Source organism: Phyllobates terribilis, unplaced genomic scaffold, assembly GCF_046119375.1.
Source record: "Phyllobates terribilis strain yellow unplaced genomic scaffold, ASM4611937v1 Scaffold_1__5_contigs__length_1240528914, whole genome shotgun sequence".
Taxonomy (NCBI): Eukaryota; Metazoa; Chordata; class Amphibia; order Anura; family Dendrobatidae; genus Phyllobates; species Phyllobates terribilis.
The window spans coordinates 396,118,299-396,138,872 of NW_027362761.1; positions in this window are offsets into that span (position 1 = coordinate 396,118,299).

Consider the following 20,574-nt stretch of genomic DNA (forward strand, 5'->3'; position numbering starts at 1 on the left):
TAACAAAAAGGGTACTTTGACAGAAAACGTCAAGAGATTTTGTTTACTGTTGGTGACATGGTTTGGTTGTCCTCAAGGAATCTGCGGTTGAGGATTCCTTCTAAGAAATTGGGCCCGAAGTTTGTAGGTCCGTTTAAGGTGCTTCAGGTAGTTAACCAATCTGCTGTTAGGTTGGAGGTTCCTACCTCCTGGAAGATTAATCCGGTGTTTCATGTTTCCTTCTTGAAAAAAAGCTGATGTTTCTGATAGGGACGCCACTGTCTCTGTTCCTCCGGTGGAGGAAGACGGTGAATATGAAATTTCTCGCATTCTTAATTCTAGATGGCATAGAGGGAGATTGCAGTATCTTGTCGCTTGGAAAGGTTTCGGTCCCGAGGATAACTCCTGGGTAAGGGCGGATGATGTCTCTGCTCCTAGACTTGTTGGAGCGTTTCACAGGAGGTTTCCTGATAGACCTGGGCCTGGAGGATCCGGAGTATCCTCATAGAAGAGGGGGTACTGTTTGAACCCTCCTGTTAGTTTTTTTCTATTTTGCTGGTCTCATGACTTTTTGCCTATATAATCCAGCTCCGCCCTCCTGGCCTTGCTGGACTTCAGTGTTACTTTTACTCTTAAACTAGCTAGGTGCTTTGTACCTTTCTCTGTAGTTTGCTTGGTCTTTGACCACTTGTACTTTTTTTTGTCTTTTCCCTGCTACAATTTCTGCTAGGAGGTGTCCAACTATATCTCAGTCCTTAGTTCTTGTAGGGACCCCTCCCTTATATCTATAGGTCTGCGTTCAGACTAGCCGAGGACTTAGGTGGGTCTGTTCACAAGGAACAGGTCCCCCGCTGTATCGTAGGGAATCAGTTTAGTCCTATTGTAGGGACAGTTTTTCTATCTTTCCTTAGTGTTTGTAGCAGTTCTTAACACGTGATGCAACACCCACCTAATTTTTGTAAAGGGTGTTAATGATGCCCGTAAAAAAATTTTTTTATACTGTATGTTCATGTATACCCCCCAGGGGTAAATGTTTGTCAGGCCATACACGTAGTGCATGGGCATTACAAGTATAGGAGGCCAGCTCCTTTCTAATGGGAACATTTTTTTATGAGGCCCTCCTCCACGTCTCTTCCAAGGGGCATTGAAGGGCCTCAAAATTTTTGACAGCCCTTGCATTCACCGCATAGGCCAACAAAATGGGAGATTCTCTCCTTTCTAATGGGAATTTGTCATTACTGTGGCCCTGCTCTGTGTGTCTTTAAATTCTTAGTGGGGCTTTTCCTAAAATTGTCAGCCATTGGACTCACTTCATACCCTATAACTGTATAGCAGACCCTCTCCTTTCTAATGGGAACATGTTGTACCTTGTTACTGTGGCCCTGCTCTGTGTGTCTTTAAATTCTTAGTGGTGTTTTTACTAAAATTGGTCAGCCGTTGGGCTCACTGCATACCCTATAACTGTGAGCATAGCTCAAGGTGTGGAGGAGTATATTTGTTTTTGGTTATTTATTTTGCTTTATATACATTGTACGTGTCATGGAAAGGATGTTCCTTAGCATATTTCCCAGGAAAATCCATTTTGGTTTAGTTTTGGTATGTTTTATTATGAGTCCGTAAAAGTGGCGTAATACCTCTGACAACATTGTTGACAGAAGTGACCTGGGAGTCAGAAATGCTTCCAGGGGTCTTCCCCATGCTGTTCCCATGTCATTTGAGCACTGTTCCCATCGATTTGGGCAATTTTTAGGCCCTCTGCAGACTGCCGGGGGAGCCGCCTGAAAAATGCTCGAGTTTCCCATAGACTTACATTGGGATCATTGCTCGGGTCGAGCACCCGAGTATTCCAATTTGCTCGACCCGAGCAATGAGTACCCAAGCATTTTAGTGCTCGCTCATCACTAGTAATAAGGTGTGATATGTTTTTTTTCATCAATTAAAATCTATACTGAAACATACATTTTATTGTAATCTGTTTTTTTGTGTGATTTTTATCCTATTTTCTTACATGCTAATTAAATAGACAGACAGAAAGGTACTATAATGCCAAGTGTAATATCACACATTGTTTAGAGCTACCATATTGAAAACTGTAAAAAACATCATATATACACACAGTACTGCCCATAGACTGTAGTAGTGGCTCTCTCCGTGTTCATCTAGCAGCTCTAAAAAGAGCTTCCATAGATAGTACTTGTGCTAGCTACTCCAACTATCAAATCTCAGGTGAGCTCTGGCTTTCACCCTTTAATCCCAGTACAGAAATCTGGATTTACACTGGAACCCTAGTTTGAGTGTTGTAAGTAGCTGCTAATGATAGAGCAGGCTGCCAAGAAAGTTAGGTAGTTTGCCCAGAGATCTCATTCTCGACAGTGTATGATTGTGTATAAACAGGACTTTTGCCGCTGAGAGCAATGGCAGCCTATGGGCACTAAGCAACCTATTAAAGGTTGTTCAGTGTGAACCTGAAGCACAGTCGGCTTATATAAAGAGGCTATTAAACAACCACTGATGGGCATACATGTTACTGGTTGGTGGTCATTTAATGCGGTGCACAATCACCGATTGCTCAACTTAATCATCACCATGTGACAAAAGAGGTCCTGGACTCCTTGTAGTATTTGTCAGCTACTTTACAACGTTCCACATATCCTATGAATTGTTGTTCAGTTTGTCCTGCATCCAGCTATTATAGTCACATATTGCCCTAATAGTTGATTTTCATAGGACATATTTGGCCTTCTACAGCAGATTAATGTTTTCCACTGCAAAGGCCACAGATCTTTATTTCAATTTAGGTCTGACTTAAGTGTTTATCCCAGTTTTCTGATTTAATTAAAGGGGTATTCCCATCTCCAAGATCCTATCCCAATATGTACTGGGTGTAATAATAATAATATTAGCAAATACCTCCAATTAGAAATGTAGTATAGTTCTTCCGATTTGCTATGGCGCTTACCTAATGTTCAGGGCATTGCAATAGCTTAGATATCCATGGTTACGAGCATTGATATAGTGACAGTTAAGGCCCCATCACACTTAGCGACGCTGCAACGATCCCGACAACGATACGACCTGTCAGGGATCGTTGCTGCGTCGCTATGTGGTCCATGGTGAGTTGTCAAGCAGGCAGGCTCACCAACGATCAGGGGAGCAGCGACATCGTCTAAAGAATCTTTCCACGATGTCCAGCTCCTGGTTACGAGCCTGCTGAAGCAGGAGCAGGCTGGTAACTATGGTAAACATCGGGTTATTAGGGGCACGCGCGCTCCTAGTAACCCGTTGTTTATCATGGTTACCACTCTGCTACAGTGAGCGGGAGGTTACCGCTCACTTTAGCAGGCTCATAACCATAATAAACAATGGGTTACTAGGTGCACGTGTGCCCCTAGTAACCAGATGTTTACCATAGTTACCAGCCCGATCGCTGCTACCGCTGGTCACACACAGCGATGAGTGCTGACCAGCGGGAGAGCAACAACCAAAAAATGGTCCAGGACACTTTGCAGCAATCAGCGACCTCACAGCAGGGGCCTGATCATTGCAAAGTGTCACACATAGCGACATCGCTGGTGAGGTCGCTGTTGCGTCACCAAAACCGTGACACAGCAGCGATCTCGCTAGCGATCTCGCTATGTGAGACGGGGGCTTTAGTTGTTAGTGTTCATAGCCATGGATACCTAAGCTACTGTAATGCCCTTCAAGGGAAAACTGACTTGACAAATCAGAAGAACAATACTACATTGCTAATTGGATGTATATGCTAAAACTATTATTATTACTACTCCTACTACATATTGGAATGGGATCTTGCAGATGGGATTACCTCTTTAACCCCTTTACAACCCAAGGTGGGTTGCACGTTAATGACCAGGCCAATTTTTACAATTCTGACCACTGTCACTTTATGAGGTAATTACTCTGGAACGCTTCAACGGATCCCCCTGATTCTGAGATAGTTTTTTTTGTGACATACTGTACTTCATGATTGTGGTAAAATTTCTTCGATATCTTTTACGTTTATTTTTGAAAAAAATGGAAATTTGGAGAAAATTTTGAAATTTTTAAAATTTGAATTTTTATGCCCTTAAATCAGAGAGATATGTCACACAAAATAGTTAATAAATAACTTTTCCCACATGTCTACTTTACATCAGCACAATTTTGGAAGCAACATTTTTTTTTATTAGGGAGCTATAAGGGTTAAAAGTTGACCAGCGATTTCTCATTTTTCCAACAAAATTTACAAAACCATTTTTTTAGAGACCACATCATATTTGAAGTCACTTTGAGGGGTCTTTATGACAGAAAATACCCAAAAGTGACACTATTCTAAAAACTGCACCCCTCAAGGTGCTCAAAACCACATTTAAGAACTTTATTAACCCTTCAGGTGCTTCACAGAAATTTTTGGAATGTGGAAGAAAAAAATTTACATTTAACTTTTTTACAAAAATGTTACTTTAGGCTCAATTTTTTTATTTTTTTTCTGGGGTAACAGGAAAAATTGGACCCCAAAATTTGTTGTGCAATTTCCTCTGGGCACGCAGATACCTGATATGTGGGGAAAAACCACTGTTTGGGCGCACGGCAGGGTTCGGAAGGGAAGGAGCACCATTTGACTTTTTGAATGTAAAATTTGCTTGAATAATTAGCGGACGCCATGTTGCATTTGGGGAGCCCCTGATGTCCCTAAACAGTAGAAACCCCCTACAAGTGACACCATTTTGGAAACTAGATCCCTCAGGGAACTTATCTAGATGTGTGGTGAGCACCTTGAACCCCCAGGTGCTTCACAGAAGTTTATAACATTGAGCCATAAAAATAAAATTTTCACATTTTTCCCACAAAAATGTTTTTCATCCCCCACTTTTGCATTTTCATAAGGATAACAGGAGAAATTGCACCATGCAGTTTGTTGTACAATTTCTCCTGAGTAAGCAGATACCCCATATGTGGGGGAAAACCACTGTTTGGGCGCACGGCAGGGTTCAGAAGGGAAGGAGTGCCATTTGACTTTTTGATTGTACAATTTGCTTAAATAATTAGCGGACGCCATGTTGCGTTTGGAGAGCCCCTGATGTACCTAAACAGTGGAAACCACCCACAAGTGACACCATTTTGGAAACTAGACGCCTCAGCGAACTTATCTAGATGTGTGGTGAGCACATTGAACCCGCAGGTGCTTCACAGAAGTTGTTAACATTGAGCAGTAAAAATAAAATTTTTACATTTTTCCCACAAAAATGTTTTTCATCCCCCACTTTTGAATTTTCATAAGGGCAATAGGAGAAATTGCACCATGCAGTTTGTTGTACAATTTCTCCTGAGTAAGCATATACCCCATATGTGGGGGAAAACCACTATTTGGGCGCATGGCATGGTTCGTAAGGGAAGGAGCGCCATTTGACTTTTTGATTGTAAAATTTGCTTGAATAATTGGTGGATGTGCCCCTGATGTACCTAAACAGTGTAACCCCCCCCCACAAGTGACACCATTTTGGAAACTAGACCCCTCAGGGAACTTATCTAGATGTGTGGTGAGCACCTTGAACCCCAAAGTCCTTAACAGAAGTTTATAACATGGAGCCGTGAAAATAAAAAAATCAAACTTTTTCCACAAAAATTATGTTTTAGCCCCAATTTTTTTATTTTCACAAGGGTAAAAGGAGAAAATGGACCCCAAAAACTTTTGAGCAATTTCTCCTGAGTACGCCAATGCCCCATATGTGGGGAAAATACAGAGTTTGGGCTCACGTTAGAGTTCAGAATGGAAGGAGCACTGTGTGACTTTTTGAACGCAAAATCGTCTGGAATCGAGAGCGGACGCCATGTCGCGTTTGGAGAGCCCCTGATGTGCCTAAATAGTGGAAACCCCACACAAGTGACCCCATTTTGGAAACTAGACCCCTCAGGGAACTTATCTAGATGTGTGGTGAGCACCTTGAACCCCCAAGTCCTTTACAGAAGTTTATAACATGGAGCCGTGAAAATAAAAAAATCTAACTTTTTCCACAAAAATGATGTTTTAGCCCCAATTTTTTTATTTTCACAAGGGTAAGAGGAGAAAATGGACCCCAAAAACTTTTGTGCAATTTCTCCTGAGTACGACAATACCCCATATGTGGGGAAAATACAGAGTTTGGGCGCACGGTAGAGTTCAGAAGGGAAGGAGCACTGTGTGACTTTTTGAACGCAAAATTGTCTGGAATCTAGAGCGGACGCCATGTCGCGTTTGGAGAGCCCCTGATGTGCCTAAATAGTGGAAACCGCCCACAAGTGACCCCATTTTGGAAACTACACCCCTCAATGATTTTATCAAGGGGTATAGTGAACATTTTGAACCCAGAGGTATGACACAGAATTTGATAACATTAGGTCATCATATTGAATAAGTTGTCATTAGTCTTGAGCGTAAGTGCTCGCTACTTGAGTTTGCATCGGGTACTCAGGTATGCACCATGTATCGCGGGTGCTCGAGTGACATGCTCGAGTCCCTGCCCGCATGTTTCACGGTTATTAGACACCCAAAAAAACCATGCGGGTATTGCTCATGCATGGCAGGCAATCCCTGCGAGATTTTTTTGGCCGCGAGGCATACGGGGCAGAGACTCGAGCATGTCACTTGAGCACCCGCGATACTCAGTGCATACCCGAGCACCCGATGGAAACTCTAGTAGCGAGCACTCGCTCTCAACACTAGTCGCCATATCATCATCTTTTTTTTTTTTTTACTTTTGAAAAAAAAAAAAACAACTCTAACCCCAACCCTAACCCTAACCCTAAGCCCAACCCTAACCCTAACACCAACCCCAACCCCAGCCCTAGCGTTTATTTTTTACGCCGTTCCTAGTGTGGTATAAGTGATTAAACTACTTTATTCTTCGGGTCGGTGCGATTACAGCGATACCAGAATCATATTGGGTTTTTATGATTGACAGCTGTCACACACTAAAAGACACATATTTTGTAAAATCTAGTTTTTGCATAGCCATATTTTGAGAGCTATAATTTTTCCATATTTTGGCCGACAGAGTTATGTGATGGCTTGTTTTTTGCGGGACAAGTTGACGTTTTTATTGGTACTGTTTTCGGGCACGTGACATTTTTTGCGTGTGGTAAAATTGATAAGGCAGCTTTATTGTTCGGGTCAGTATGTTTACAGTGACACCACATTTATATTGCTTTTCTATGTTTTGGCGCTTTTATGCAATGAAAGCTATTTTATAGAAAAAATGATTTTTTTGCATCGCTTTATTCTGAGAGCTATAACTTTTTTATTTTTTTGGCTCCTGGAGCAATATGGCACCTTGTTTTCTGCATGACAAGATGACGTTTTCAGTGGTACCATTTTTATTTACATCCATCTTCGCGTGTTATTCCATTTTTTGTTTGGCGGTATGATGATAAAGCATTGTTCTTTGCTTCGTATTTTTATTTTTTATTTTTTACCATGTTCACTGAAGGGGTTAACTAGTGGGATAGTTTTATAGGTCAGGTCGTTCCGGACGCGGCAGTACCAAATATGTGTACTTTTATTGTTTGTTGTTTTTTTTTCATAATAATATTTATTGATGGGTACATTATATTTTTATTTTTGGTGGATTATTTTTTGTTATTTATTTTTTAATATTTTTACAAATGTTTTTTTTTTTTTTTTTCACTTTCTGACAGCTATTTTATTTGTATACTTTGTCCCACTATGGGACTTTCACTTTTTTTATTCTGATCGCCTGCATAGCATAGGGATGGAGCACCATCCCTGTGCCATGCAGGCAGTCAGCGCTGCACAGTGAGAAGATCGTTTGGTCATGTCCTGCGCATGACCAAACGATCTTACTGCTGTCTCGTGACCCGGATGTTGTCATGACGACATCGGGTCACCATAGTAACATCCAGGAAGCCGCGGCGGACAACGCTGGAGGCCGGAAGAGGAGGTGAGTATCCCGATCACCTCCCCTTAGCCACCGCAATGCTGCGATCGACTTTGATCACAGCATTGCGGGGGTTAATGTGCCGGGAGCGGTGCGGGACCACTCCCCGCACATAGTGCCGGGTGTCAGCTGTGACAATCAGCTGACTCCCGGCGGCGATCGCGCCCGCAGAGCCTGTGTGCACGCGCGATCGCCATGACGTACTAATACGGGTCAGGCTCTTAAGTTCCAGGGCACAGACGCGTGTTAGTACATCATGGGCTTTAAAGGGGTTAAACCTTCACATTGTTAACTTAAATACAAACATCAATGCAAACACAGCCTTAGCAATATCAAAGTGACCTTAACAGCATGGTAGCTCAGTGGTTAGCAATGCTAGGGTGCTTGCTTCAAATCCCATCAAGCACAACAACTGCAAATAGTTTGTATGTTCTCTCTGTGTTTGCGTGTATTTCCTCTAGGTACTCTGATTTCCTCCCGCACTCCAAAGACATACTGATGTTTTTGAAAATAGGGAATCTAGATTGCAAGCCCTGTGACAAAGTCACTGGCAGAATGCTGGAGGGGAGATATGTTTCACTAAGGCTAATAGCTTCACTAATGTAAAACCTGGAAGTCTTCTCCTGCATGTTATGTGCTGAGAGGGTTAATTAGCAATTTTTAGTGGGCCAGTTTTTATTTGAACACCTGCAGAGCGGGTGGGAGGCTGTTCACCATATCTCCACCCTGGGGTGTGGTCTGTGATATAAATAGATGGCCTGCTGAGGTATTCAGTGTTCAGAGTCTGGAGAGTCTGGCTCCAGAGAGAGGAGCTTGTGTTTGTTTTCCTGAACCGTGTCTGATGTGCTAACACTGTGCGGGTGGATCACCACAGGCCTGTGGACTGTACTACCTTATTTTCTTTTGTTTACCCGTTACGCCAAGAAAGGCCTGTTTTTTTTTATGGACTTGATTGTGGTTTATGCCGTTTTTTAATAAACCATTCAGGAATTTAAAGACACAGCGTTTCTGTGTCTACCTCTGTGTGCAGCTGAGTGAGTGATCTACCACAGCCCCTATGGAGACAGTGCTGATAATGTCTGAAAAGTGCTGTGGAATTAATGGTGCTATATAATTGAGCAAAATAAATAATAATATAACATGCTGTTTATGGGTAATTGGATTGTAACTGTTCTTTACAGCTGTGCTGTCAGACACACTATCTGTAATTTTCTGCTACTAATTTATGGATTTCTCTCCCTAACGCTATGGCTAAGCTGTGCATTTCGACACCCTTTCACTATCCAAATTCTTTCCAAAATGGCACTTGTGATTCCTGCCTCTGCTTTTATATAGGCTATGATAGTTGTTCCTGAGTGGCCGAGGTCATATGAACCTCTTCTGACTGATGCAATCTTCTGAAATGTGTAACATGGCGATGGCAGAATTGAATAGTAATTATTTGAATTTGCAGGGTTCAGCAATTTCCTAAAAATTCATCACAAGTTTAATTTTATCATCTCTAGGGTCTATCACTTATTGTCAGTAGTTTCACTTTAGATTTTTGTTCTTAATTTACAAAGTAATAATGAAATCTCTAGAAAACTATAAATGTCTATTATCAGTATGAAAACTGGAATATTTGCAGATTTCTTTGTAATATAGATAAAATGAAAAATGAAGATTTGAAAAATTTAGTTAAATGTAAACATAAGGTCATTTTATTTTTGTAGATTCCTTCTACACAATACAATTTAATTAATCTAAAAAATGTTCTTTGTATAATGATTGCTCTTTGTAAATGACCTGTAGTGATTGTTTTCACTTGAAGCTAATCATTGCTCTCATAATGGAAAATCATATTCCATGTTAACAATTTGTGTGACTCTATGGTTACATGTGGACACAGTTGTTTTAGCGCTTTAGAATAGAAATGAATGGCCTCCCATTGTCAAGCTCTGATCAGTCATATAAAGGAATTGTTCAGTAGGCAGACCACACATGGAGCATTGTGTACAATTATGGGCACTTGCCTAAAAGATGTAACTAAACTAGAGAAAGCTCAGGCAGGGAAATCAAAGTAAGTGAAGAATCAGTGGACTGCACTACAAAAAAAAAGATTCTGAACTTTGGGGTTATTTAGTTTGGAGAATGAGATCTACACATGACACATGAACATCAATTGATGGTACAGAGATATTTCTAATGATCTTTTTATATGTAGGCCTGAAAATACAACTAGGGGCAACTATTACTTCTAAAGGAATGAAGGTTTCCTCTTCACCATAGAAATTTCTTTACTGTTAGAGTTGATGCATTGAATGACTTTAAAAGGGGTCTGGTTTCTTTTTTATGAAATAGTAATAGAATAGGTTGCCTTCTCTTTTTTCTTTCTTTGGATCAACACAGCATGATGACAGGATGAACTGTGATGCACTTGTCTTTTGTAACTTTACAGTGGATACATTTATAGCAAACTCAGCTGTTAGAATGATTATTTCTGGATGTTTTTTTCAATTTATGGAAGTAAACGATAATATTTTTCTCCTCAGACAGAGAACATAGATCATACATATATACAATGGAGAAAATAAGTATTTGATACCCTGCCGATTTTGCAAGTTTTCCCACCTACAAAGAATGAAGAGGTCTCTAATTTTTATCGTAGGTACACTTCAACTGTGAGAGATAAAATCTAAAAAAAAAAAAGATATCACAAAATGACATTTTTCTCTGCTATGTGGCTCATTTATGATGACCCCAATAAAGTTGCTGTTGCTGAATGAATGATCCGCAGGTTGGTTCAGGGAAATCCTAGTGTGGATAACTACTGTTCTCAGCTCAGACGCTAGGCAGTGGAAACCTCCTGGAATGACCTAGCTCTCCGCAGTCAATTTTCCCATGGTCTTTCTAGCCAGATAGGAGATATGATGGTTTACATTCCTCTCCACTGTCTTTGGATGAGACCATGTCACTGGCAGTACGTTTGGACAGACGTCTAAGAGATAAGATAACATTAGGGTGTTTTTGTGTCTTCTCCCTCTCATCCTATTGAGGCTGGTGAACCGATACAAATTGGGGCCTGCAGAGTCCAAGGAGGGAATGAAATTTGGAACACTTGCTCATTTCTGTCTATACTGCGGTTCAACTGGTCATGTTATGATTCAGTGTTTCAGACACAATAATGAATTTCTGAAAGCTGAAGAGAAAGAAAGGAAAGAATCATTAATATGTAAGGACACTGGTTTTAAATGTTTAAGGTTATCTCTCATGCATACTACTGGTTGTTTTTTACAAGTGTTTTTGGTTACCACACATAGAATCTATTTCATTCATAGTTCTTCCTTCCTTGCCAGTTAAAGTTGTGTTGGGTATGCCCTGGTTGCTGAAACATAATTCTACCATCAATTAGGAGATTCGCGAGGTTAAGTCTTGAGAAATTTTTGTTTTTCCAGCTGTTTATCTAAATCTCTGTCATCTATGAGATCTCATCCTCCAGATTTTATTCAGGATTCAGAGGATGTTTTTTTTTGAGACTGAATGTAAAGTTCTGCCCCCGCATAGGTTTCATGATTGTGGTCAAATGGATCCCTTTAAGGTGTAGGCTGTCCTTGATGCGGTACAACCCACTAATCTAAAAGCTTTATAGAGATTTTTAGGCTTTGCTAATTATTGTCATCAGTTTATTAAGAACTTTTCAGGCATAGTCAAACCTCTTACTGATATGACCAAGAAGGGTACTGACTTTTCCTCTTGGTCTCCTGAAGCTGTTGATGCTTTTGCTGCTCTCAAGACAGCCTTTTCTTAAGCTCCTGTCCTCAGTCAACTTGGCTTCGATTTGCCTTTTGTGTTTGAGGTAGACGCTTCTTCTGTGGTGATCAGTGCTGTTCATTCGCAGAAGAAGGATGGTTACTTTTATTCCTATTTGTTTATTTTTTTCTCATAAATTTTCACAAGCAGAGTTCAACTGTGATATAGGCGATAGGGTACTCTTGGCTGTTAAGAGAGCTTTTGAGGAATTGAGACATTGTTTGGAGGTGGCTAGGCATAGAGTAATGGTCTTTACTGATCATTAAAATTTACTGTATGTTGACGCCTCTAAGTGCTTGAATACTAGACAGGTCCCCGTGGGCCCTATTTTTTGCTCACTTTGATTTCTCTGTGACATATCTCCCTGATACTAAGAATGTTTAGGCTGATGCTTTATCATGTAGTTTTGTTCCTGAGTTGGGGAATAAAAATCCAGTCAAAATTCTTAGTGAAGTGATGGTGGTGGTAGCTCTGAGTATTGATCTCAGACAACGTTTTGTGGAAGCTTAGGTTGGTGCACAAAGTTTTTTGTGCTCGCTTTGCACTGATTTTCTTAACAAAGTTCATCAGTCTGTGTTGGCTGGACATCCTGGTTCCTCTGCCACCTAGAGAGCTGTTTCCAGGTCCTTTTGGTGGCAGAGTGATCGAAAGGATGTTGATGAGTATGTCAGAAAGTACAGAATTTGCGCCAGGCCTAAAGCACATCACCATTCCCGGGTTGATCCAGAAGATTTGCATGGGGTCACCTAGTGATGGAGTTTTGTCAGCAGTTGGGGAACTTTGTGGGTCCAGTGGCCCCTCGTAGAAGGGGGGGTACTGTCATGCCCCTGGGGTTGAACTCTTGAGCCTGTGTTTTGTGGCCGGCTTCTCTGTCCGCCAAGTCACAGGAGACACACCGTTACAGGGTGTTTAGGGTTGTTATTCTGGCTGTAGTCTGTTTACCATAACACAGGTGTTTTCATTTGTCTGCCCTATAACCTTTTGGGTGTGGCTTTATATTCTCTACCTCTGCTGGCATTTCCTGCTGGTGATAGTTTACTTGTGGATGTTCAGCCATTCTGCTGTAGCTTAAAGACAGTCAGTGAAATTCCAGCTAAGGTTTTTCTCCTTGCTGTTTCTGTTCTTTACTCTGCATCTAACTTCTACTTCTTTTTAGGTAGTAGACAGCACATAATCTAACATTACGTACTTTAAACTTTATTTTGTATTTAGTGGTTTACTTTACTCACTCTGGGATCTTTCCTTTTTTCATTACACTTTCCCTTTTGAAGGTAATTTTCATTCTGCACTGCGCTCCGGTTCTTTAGGAGGAATGTGAAGCGCTTGACGGCCTTTCAGGCAGCATAAATCCGAGCTTCCATCTTCTAGTCTGTGGTTAAGGCTATCTCTGCTTACGTAAGAACCATTAGGGACTGCAGGAAAGGATCTCTTGTCGGTACAGGAACTAGCGGAGTCAGTTGCAGTTTTTAGTTTGTTACTCATTTTCCCGAGTAAGTTGCTACTCTATCATAACACACGATTTAACAAACCTACATTTTCCAGAGTATCTTTTACCAAAAAGTCCCTGGGTTAGGCAGTCCCAAAGTTGTCCTGGGACTCCTCCAGAGATATTGGCTTCAAGAGATGCTTCCTCATACTCCTTTCTAGTCAGTACAGTGAAAAGAAATTCACTGTTTACATCATGTGACCTTGTTACCATAGCCAGCTCAGGCGGCATACTGGACTACTTGGTGCTACAGCTGTTGCCCAAAAATGCCAGAACAATGGAAAGTCTCGTTCGACAATTATAGCATGTAATAAGTCCTCGACAATTCCAATTTGGTGAGATAGTTCTTGCCATCTTCATGGATACACCTTACCCCCACCCTCTTCCCAGTGACTAGCACATGTGGAAGTGGGGCCCTTACAAGGGTCATTAAACTTCCTGAGTCCAGTCACAATCACACTGTACACCATCACCTGGCAAAGCTGAGATTACTCACCAGGGTGAAGTAACACATTACACTCGAGATGTGCAAAACATAAGTATCAGCCTACGGAGCAGTCCATTGGTTCTGAGACCAATGGACAGTTGGAGCACGACACCTCCAACAGACAATGATACGAGATATAGCCCTTGATCCTGGCCCTGGTCTTGGGTCCCTTCTTTTGGGTATCCCAGAAAGTTGACCTCAGGCTCCCTAATTGCTCAGGAAATTCTCCACATCCAAGTATCTTTCATGAGACTCACAAGGTCATCTGCATTCTGGGTATCTCCTTGAGCAACCCAGCTTTGTACAGATTTAATTAGTAAGTGGATAATACGGTCCACCATGATTCTTGTTACCTGAATACCAGGTCTCAGGCTGCAGCTATTTTTGCACAAGGTGTAACAAGTCAAATATCTGAGACTGGGGAGGATTTTCCTTGTGGTAATGCCAAAAGTGCACTGGTCCTCAAGGGCTACATCTAAATGTGCCATAATTTCTGGCTTCCGCTTGTTTTACTCCCTGGCATTCTGCAGGGCAAGGTTGTAGAATGCTTTATGCAGTTCCCCTGTAAGGTATGGCGCTTGGACCTCTGCCCATTGTTCTGTGGGCAGTTTCTCCCTGTCTGCCACCCTCTCAAAGACAGTCAGGACAGTCTTGATGTCGTCCTCCACAGTCATTTTCAGAAAGGCCACCCATACTGTTCGCCTCACATAGATACCTTCATTTTGGCTGGTATAAAGTGTGGTCTCCCTGATCCGAACAGTTTCTGCCAAGTGAACCATATGCTGCTGATGCTGCTGCTGTTGCAACTGCTAGATTAGGAATTTGTTGGCTTCTTGCTGTGCTTGCTGCTGCCAGCTTGTTGCTGCCAACACTGCTGTTGCTGCCACTGCTGCTGCACTAGATTGGCTTGTATTAATTGCTTAACACGGTCTTCCATGCTTCCTGACCGTGTTTGCAATGCTGTAGCTGCTTTGACCCAGGAGAGTCAGCCTTTAAGCTATAATCACCTGTGCTCTTTGGGACTTTTGTCCCAGATTCAAACACCAATTGTAGGTGTTCACACACAGCACACAGCCACAGGGGTTTTTATATCACACACAAAATAGTGTTTATTTCCACTGTTGCACAGTACTAAAAGACCATAAGCAGAAAATCCCTTGTGTTTTCCAGGCACTAACTAAACAATACAGACCCTGACTACTCAGACACGGCAGAGCTAGTCTCAGTATGGTCATACAAAACAGCTATTGTCCATAGTGATCAGTGATAACTGCAGTTTGGTGCAAACAGCCTGTGCATTCTCTTTTCAGAAAGATTCTTGCCTGTGTCTTTCCAGCTCCAACACAACCCATGCTGCTCAGTTTCCCCAGCTGACTGACCAGTGAACATATGGCCTGGTTCTAGTCACAGCTATCCAGGTTCACCTAATCAGAACTTGTAGTGCTAGAATTTAATCCTAGCCTACCTTGCTTTGCTATATATATACAGTACAGACCAAAAGTTTGGACACATCTTCTCATTTAAAGATTTTTCTGTATTTTCACGACTATGAAAATTGTACATTCACACTGAAGGCATCAAAACTATGAATTAACACATGTGGAATTATATATTTAACAAAAAAGTGTGAAACAACTGAAAATATGTCTTATATTCTAAGTTCTTCAAAGTAGCCACCTTTTGCTTTTATGACTGCTTTGCACACTCTTGGCATGCTCTTGATGAGCTTCAAGAGGTAGTCACCGGAAATGGTCTTCCAACAATCTTGAAGGAGTTCCCAGAGATGCTTAGCACTTGTTGGCCCTTTTGCCTTCACTCTGCGGTCCAGCTCACCCCAAACCATCTCGAGTGGGTTCAGGTCTGGTGACTGTGGAGGCCAGGTCATCTGGCGTAGCACCCCTGCACTCTCTTTCTTGGTCATATAGTCCTTACACAGCCTGGAGGTGTGTTTGGGGTCATTGTCCTGTTTAAAAATAAATGATGGTCCAACTAAACGCAAACCGGATGGAATAGCATGCCGCTGCAAGATGCTGTGGTAGCCATGCTGGTTCAGTATGCCTTCAATTTTGAATAAATCCCCAACAGTGTCACCAGAAAAGCATCCCCACACCATCACACCTCCTCCTCCATGCTTTACGGTGGGAAACAGGCATGAAGAGTCCATCCGTTCACTTTTTCTGCGCCGCACAAAGACACGGTGGTTGGAACCAAAGATCTCAGATTTGGACTCATCAGACCAAAGCACAGATTTCCACTGGTCTAATGTCCATTCCTTGTGTTCTTTAGCCCAAACAAGTCTCTTCTGCTTGTTGCCTGTCTTTAGCAGTGGTTTCCTAGCAGCTATTTTACCATGAAGGCCTGCTGCACAAAGTCTCCTCTTAACAGTTGTTGAAGAGATGTGTCTGCTGCTAGAACTCTGTGTGGCATTGACCTGGTCTCTAATCTGAGCTGCTGTTAAACTACGATTTCTAAGGCTGGTGACTCGGATAAACTTATCCTCAGAAGCAGAGGTGACTCTTGGTCTTCCTTTCCTGGGGCGGTCCTCATGTGAGCCAGTTTCTTTGTAGCGCTTGATGGTTTTTGCAACTGCACTTGGGGACACTTTCAAAGTTTTCCCAATTTTTCGGACTGAGTGACCTTCATTTCTTAAAGTAATGATGGCCACCCGTTTTTCTTTACTTAGAATTTGTGTTATGGCAAGAAAAAATCAGCTAACAGTCTATTAAGTAGGACTATTAGCTTTGTATCCACCTGACTTCTGCACAACACAACTGATGGTCCCAACCCCATTTATAAGGCAAGAAATCCCACTTATTAAACCTGACAGGGCACACCTGTGAAGTGAAACCATTTCCGGTGACTACCTCTTGAAGCTCATCAAGAGAATGCCAAGAGTGTGCAAAGCAGTCATCAAAGCAAAAGGTGGCTACTTTGAAGAACCTAGAATATAAGACATATTTTCAGCTGTTTCACACTTTTTTGTTAAGTATATAATTCCACATGTGTTAATTCATAGTTTTGATGCCTTCAGTGTGAATGTACAATTTTCATACTTATGAAAATACAGAAAAATCTTTAAATGAGAAGGTGTGTCCAAACTTTTGGTCTGTACTGTATATATATATATATATATATATATATATATATATATATATATATATATATATATATATATATATTTGATGGATATATATATTGTGATAAAGCGACTTGCTCGGCTGTGTGCAGAGGTAAACAAATAACACTGACTTTACATTTCGGGTTAGTTTATTAAGCGCCATAAACTAACCTGGAGTCCATAAAGCAAACACAGCCCATTTGGCATAAAGGCAAAACAAAATACAAAGTTGCAGCACAGTCCGTATATCGTCCAGCATCCGGACGCTCAAAATTAGTCACTCCCTGTTCAGCATAGCATATGCGAGCTCCTCTCTGGAGCAGGTTTTTCCACACACTGAACCCTGTGCCAAACAAATGGCCTACATTTTATAGGTTGTTAACCACATCCAGAGGTAAGATATATGAGTAGCTGGACTCGCCCAACTCTCCAAACTACTCGTAACCTGTTCCCAGGTGCACCAATCAGTCCTCTTAGCACTTTTGTGCACTGGAGCAACACTGCAGGTTACATCACAGAGAACAGCCATCTCTGTGAAACATACCTCCCATCGACTATGTTGCTGTTAGCCACTAGTGTTGAGCCACCCCCGTAGTGTTCGAGTTCGGTTCGGTTCGTCGAACACCCGTGTGTTCGCCGAACTGTTCGTCGAACTGTTCGTCGAACACCTTCGAACACCGTTAAAACCAATGGCAGTCAAACAAAAACACATAGAAACACATAGAAAACACCTTCAAAGGTGTCCAAAAGCTGACAAACTGCTCAGAAGACATAACTAACACATGGAAAAGTGACAAGTACATATAGTCATGCGAAAATAAAAGAGGTGGAGGAGTAAAAGGAGGGGGAGACACAGATATAGGCATGTCATGCCCTTCTAAAATCCAAAAAGTGAGAAGCCGACACGGCCAGTCCGCTCCTGCCCGTGCCACCTCCGTGTCGCCGGGTTTGTGCCAGAGCCGCGGTGAACCCTGACGGCCAGCCCCCCTCTCCCAATACTGGTGCCTGTCCGCTGGTGGGTCGAGCGAGCCCCCCTGTGGTGGAGGCAGCTCTAAGCTTTTTAATTTAAATTGTCTCTCTAATTTGAATGAATACACTTTAAATCCATTTACAAGGATCTATTGGAGGGCAAGTCTCATGCCAGCAGCCGCGGTAATTCCAGCTCCAGTAGCGTCCACTAAAGCTGCTGCAGTTAAAAAGCTTTTATAAGGATCGAGCTCGGCTGTCCACCGCAAGGCATCCTACTGCCAGTCCCAGCCCCTATGCCTTGGGGTGCCTCCTGATGCTCTTCACTAAGTATCCCATGGTCCCGAAGCATTTCCTTTGAAAAAATTAAGTGTCTAAACTACAGGTGGTGCAGCTTGCTTAACAGCCGGGATAATCCGCTCACTAGCAGACACTGCTACTAGGCACAAAGTATTTCCTGGGCTAGATGCAGTTAAAAATTTGTAATTAGATACTCTCATTGGATGCTGAGAAAGCATTCCATAGAGTCTCCTGGCACGCCATATATGATTCTCTTAAAAAGCTTGGGGTAGGGGTCTAGGGGACCCTTTTATAGCCAAAATCACGGCCCTGTATCGCAATACGTCACCTAGGCTGAAGATAAATGGAACTGTAGCACCCTGAGGGCTCGGTTGCTACAGACGTATTACACCTCACCCAGAGGTGTGATATCTCACTCTCAGGTAAGGATGGAGTGTGGATCAGGACCCGACACCTGCATGCATTACACCACATTGCCGTGGGGCAGGGCGACCAATATGCCCCTGAGATGGGCACGCCAGTCCCTGTCCCTGGCTGGAGTGGGGGGAGGGAACACTGAGGAAGGGGAACCCTGTAGTGCAGGAGCAGGGAGGAAGCAGTTCCTGGGTGCATTGAGAAGGGAGTATAAAAGGTGGGCACCATCTTAGTTCAGTGCAGAGAAGTCTGAGCAGAAGTGGCAGGGAGCAGGGGCTCTGCATGAGCTCTGCTCCGGAGGCGGGCCTAGTAACAGAGGCCCAGGCCTGGAAGAGGGAGAAGGAAGGAAGAGGAGCGGAGAAGGCTCCAGGAACGAGGAATGAAGGGATCCCAGGGGTGCGGACGGGCGAGTCGCCACCGCACGCCCGAATCCACCTGCGTGGAGGGGTCAGGCCAAAGGAGGAGACCGGTCCCCGAACTAGTGGAGGCAGGAAACGACCCTCAGCTAGAAACCGGAGGCTCTGACATTTTATGTGGCGCAGCCCCTCGCAACACCCGCTAGGAAGGCACCACATAGGGTCAGGGAAACTGGCGCCAAGTTTACCAAGAGGAGGCCCGAGGCAGCCGGACAGAAGTGTTGGTAAGAAAGGCCAGACAAAGGACACACAAAGGGGGTCCTGTGAAGTGCTCCAAAGTTATCTGGGAGTTGTCTGAGCCCCACACCTGGTGAGCACAGTACGACGTGGGCAGCCGTTACCTACAGACGTGGTCTGGATAATAAGAACTGTGAGTAAAGGCCCTGAACTGCATCACTGACTCCGTGTCGTTACTGCTGCTGCCCTGCACCATCACCCCCATCCTCCGCATACACTGCCCTGAGGCTATACTCCTCCCGTGGGGAGTTATGCTACGCTCTGCTGCACCCACAACACCAGCCTCAGCGGTCTGCCCTGTAGCGGCGGTTCACTCTGACCGCAATCCACGGGTGGCGTAGTCGGACATTTAAACATGAAAACCACATAAATAGTTCCGCCACTGGTTTGACCGCCCTGAGCCACGGAACCGGGTCGCCGCCACGAAGACTACAACCACCAGCATCCACCAAAAAGGGTCCGGCTCCAGGTGTCCCAAGGCCCAGGGGGCGCGTCAGAACATTTTCATCACCTTTCACAATCACCAATGGGACAAGGCAGGGATGTTCTCTGTCCCCTCTCTTATACATCCTAGTGACGGAGCACCTGCTCTCATCAATTCGCCATAACCCCAATATTAGGTGGATTGAGGTGGGAGGCACCGAGTACAAGTGCTCTCTATTTGCTGATGATGTCCTAGTATATATCACTCAATCACATATATCCATCCATGCTGTTATGGCTGAAATAGATCACTTTGTTACATGGTAAAATTTTAAAATCAATGCAGCGAAGTCTGAGGCCCTCGATGTCTCCCTCCCCAAATCCATACAGGATTCCATCCAGTCCAACTTTCCCTTTGCCTGGCCCTCACAGGGTATCAAATACTTAGGAATTCCTATTCATAGAGACCTCTCCCATCTATGTTATCTTAATTTTGGGCCCTTTATTGAACAACTCCATACAGACCACGGTTGGCAAGTTAGAACTGTAAGATTCACTACGTGAACCACTGGTGTTTTGTGGAAAAGCACATGTACACTGCGTTCCAAATTATTATACAAAAAGTGTTTAGGAGTGATAAGGGAAGAATTTGTTTGTTTGTCAGTTAAACTCATTGATGGTGATGTGTGTCAGGGCTCTTTATATCACTGTAAGCAATTGCAGACACCTGTGCTAATTAGTTTGGCAGGTGTGTCCAATGAAAGGCAAGACTACTTAAGAAGGCTCTCTCACATTATTAAGCAGCCTACATTTTCTGCCAAAATGGGAAAGAAAAAGGATGTGTCGGCTGCTGAGAAGCAACAAATTGTGGAGTGTTTAGGTCAAGGCATGACTACAATCAACATTGTGCGATGATCAGGATGAAGTGTCTTGGCAATCAAGAAGTATGTAGCTGATTCACAGTACACACGTGTGCGTGCTGATAAGGGCAAATTGAGGACTCTTTCCTACAGGCAATTACGTCA